The sequence below is a fragment of the Bos javanicus genome, chromosome 12 (genome assembly GCF_032452875.1).
Source record: "Bos javanicus breed banteng chromosome 12, ARS-OSU_banteng_1.0, whole genome shotgun sequence".
Taxonomy (NCBI): domain Eukaryota; kingdom Metazoa; phylum Chordata; class Mammalia; order Artiodactyla; family Bovidae; genus Bos; species Bos javanicus.
Window position 1 is genome coordinate 75,006,715 of NC_083879.1, and position 3,540 is coordinate 75,010,254.

Sequence of the window (3,540 nt, forward strand, 5' to 3'; positions counted from 1 at the left end):
AGGGATGATGCAATGTTCAGAGCCTTTAATGAAGAGGTTCTGCCACTGGGATATTCCAGCCTGGGATGAGAGTGGCTACATTTGTAAACTGTCAAAAGTAGTATGTAAGACTAGGCAGTGTGGATCCCTAGCCTTCAGGGATGCGAACATAAGCACTTCTGGGTACTCTGTAGCTCAGAGAGTACCCACTGCTGGTGCTCGTACTGGACACTGCTTTCGTCAGTGAAGTCCTTCTAGTGTCTACAGATAGCTGAACAGGTTTTTCTGGAATATTCTTAAGATGAAGAGGATTCTGCTTTCCAAGTGTTTTTTATAATGGGAGCTATAAGCAACTAACTTGACTTTCATTCTTTAGAAGAATCATTATTGTTAATATCATTCCCATTTTACAGATGAGAAAACAAACACACAGAGAAGAGTTCAGTGGTCCGTCCAGGACAACAAAGATAGGGAGGGACACAAACGAGGTTCAGCTTGAGCTCGCTCTGTGCCCTACCGTTGAAGAAGCAAAGAGAAGGTGTCTGGAATCTTCTTTTGTGTTGAACTTTGTTCTTCTCATAGGATCCAAAGTTGGTAAATCTTCATCAAGGATGACAGTTCACATTTTAGGAATTCCTAAGGCTTTGTATAAAAGTACAGGCATACTAGGGTTTCCCTAGTGGCTCAGTGGTAAAGAATCTGCCTGCAATGCAAGAGACACAGGCTCGATCCCTGGGTCAGGAAGATCCCCTGTGGAAGGAAATGGCAACCCACTCCAGTATTCTTGCCTGGAGAGTCCCATGGACAGAGAAGTGTGATGGGTTACAGTTCATGGGGTCGCAAAGAGTCAGACACAACTGAGTAACTGAAAGTACTGGCATACTATTAGTTCTGGGTATAAATTCTCCACAGTAACCCCTTTTACTTTGGATATAATTACTTGGGTTGCCAGGTGTCTCAATGCATTGCATTGAGCTACCATAATCAAGGAGTCCCTCACTACATATAATAACAGAATAATATATATATATATAATTATATATATAACAGAATAATAATAATATATATATAATAGAATAATAATATAATAACAGAATAAACCAGTCTTTGAGAATTTTCTGGGAAAGTTACAAATGAGTGAGGAGGTAACATTTTGAATACATTCAGATTAAAGCAGAGGCTTCGTACTGTCTCAAGGAGGGAGGAGTTTAGGGGAGTTGATTCTGTCTTTGACAGACTTTCAGCAGGTTTTGTAGCCACAATAATACCAGGGGCTCTTCTCTCAGCCCAGGGACAGAGTCGCCCTTTGTCAGCTCCACCCCACCCCCTTCCACATGAAATTTGGCACTAGCATCTTCAAGGACAAGCTGACTTTTCTGGGATTTTTTTTTTTTTTTTTTTGCCAGCAACTGCAGGCTTCTGACTTCTCCCACACTCAGTCTGGGACACATGAGGCAAAAAGAAAATCCACAGAACTCGCAGTTGTGTCAGTCCTTGGAGCTAAGGCTCCTGGTGAATTGCCTGTTTCTTTCTACCTTTCATAGGCTTATGTTTTATATATCCTGTCCTTACAGCTTATATAACCACATATAGCTGTACTTAGAGAAACAGAGAAAAACATACCTACTACATCTTTCCAGAAATGATGGTCTCCTTAACTTGCCTTTGTGTGTATATATATTAAAATACATATAACTTAAAAAAAATACATATAACTTAACTTTTGCTGTGTTAACCATTTTTATGTGCAAGGTTCAGGGACATTAATTACTTTCACAAAATTGTGCAACCATCACCAAAATTTTTTCACACTCCAAAGAGAACCTCTGTACCCATTAAACAATAATTCTTTATTCTCTCCTTCCCCTAAACTCTGGTCACCTCTAGCCTACTTTCCATGTCTATGTATTTGCCTCTTCCAGGTTATTTCATGTAAATGGAACCATATCATATTTGTCCTTTTGTGTCTGGTTTATTTCACTTAGCATAATGTTTTAGGGTCCATCCTTTTTTTTTTGGTATAAAAAAAAAAGGTCCATCCATTTTTAATGTGTGTCACAATTTTATTCTTTTTTACGGTTGAGTAATATTCCGCTGTGTTCTGTTTATTCATTTATCCATCAATCAACACTTGACCTATCTCCTAACTTGCCTTTTTTGACAAGATAGTGCTGAGGACAAGGCAGAAGAGGGCAGGGAAGCCTGTGAAAGTCTCACCTTGGCTTGCCCTAGTTCCTCCTCTCGGTTCTATGAGAGGCAGCAGGACAGAGAATGGCCTGACTCTTAAGATGCAAGTCCCAGCGTCTCAGAACACCCTTCAGCCTGCCTTCCTCTAGGAAGCCTATGAACTTACATGGTGGGCAAAGCTGTGCTCACTTCCTTCGATAACCTTCCAATGTGTATTCATTCACAGTGTAAGCTGATGCTTTTTGAACGCCAAAAAAGAAAAGAATATTGTTAGTCTTTGCACATCCCGCTGCTCTGGGCCTCATCAGTCCCTGTCAGAGAACCGCTCTCGTTGGGCTGCCCAGCGCTATCACCGAGCCTCAGAGAACCAGCCAATTGAACCTGCAGGAAATGGGGGATGGGAAAATCCTGCACAAAGCGGAGTGTGTGTGTTTAAGGAAACAAAATGCTTTTACACCAATTTACGTTTTGTGGGAAGACACAATTAAGGTGCTAAGGACAATAATTAAAGTGACCAAATAGAAAATTTGTTTAAACTCTGTACAACCTAAGAAACTGAGAACAGTGTGACTCATTGGTAGGAACCCTGACACGGCAAGGGGGAGCCTGCATCTCCGTCCTGGCTGTGCTCCAGGGCCCAGGACGGTGGCACCGATGCTGGTGTGACTTCTTGGGGGTGACCACCACAGTCCTACTCAAAAGTGAACACTCCACAGGCACCGCCTTGAATTTTCCACAAATCCTGCCAGACCTACTGTGCTAGTCCTGGTAAAACAAATAACCTCAATTATTCTCCAAAGTTTAAAATTTTCAGTCTCACTGGCATCAGAGTCTAAGGTTTGTGCCTTTTACTTCAGATAGTAGATATTTTAGAGTAGGAGACCATTTTGCTTTGTTTTCCCAAATCACCTCTCCCATTGTGATGGACTCTGAGATTTTAGATCCTGGCTCTAGTTTCCATTGCCAATTCCTGTTGATGATAAACATTAGACACAGCATTCTGGGAGATGTGAAAATCAGGAGACGTCAAATCCTCTTTATACCAAAATCTGGAAACTAAGCTGATGGGTCCTTGGTCTTATTCCAAACACTTATAAATCTTGGATAAAATATATCAGATATAATTACACCAAAGTCAAAACTGGAAGATGGAATTGGAAATCACTGGCTACACAAACAGGAAAGAAATTGAAACCCAGAGTAGAAAGTAGGAAATAAGGCTTAGGCTGTCCATAGGGCCATCAGCTCCTAATAGAAGTCCAGGTCCTGAGAATGAAGGCAGGTGGGGGTTTTAATACTCACGTGGCTCCCGTAGTTTCCATCTCAGTCAGGAAGAGAGCTGAGATAAAGCCAAGGACCTTAAGGAACTACCTT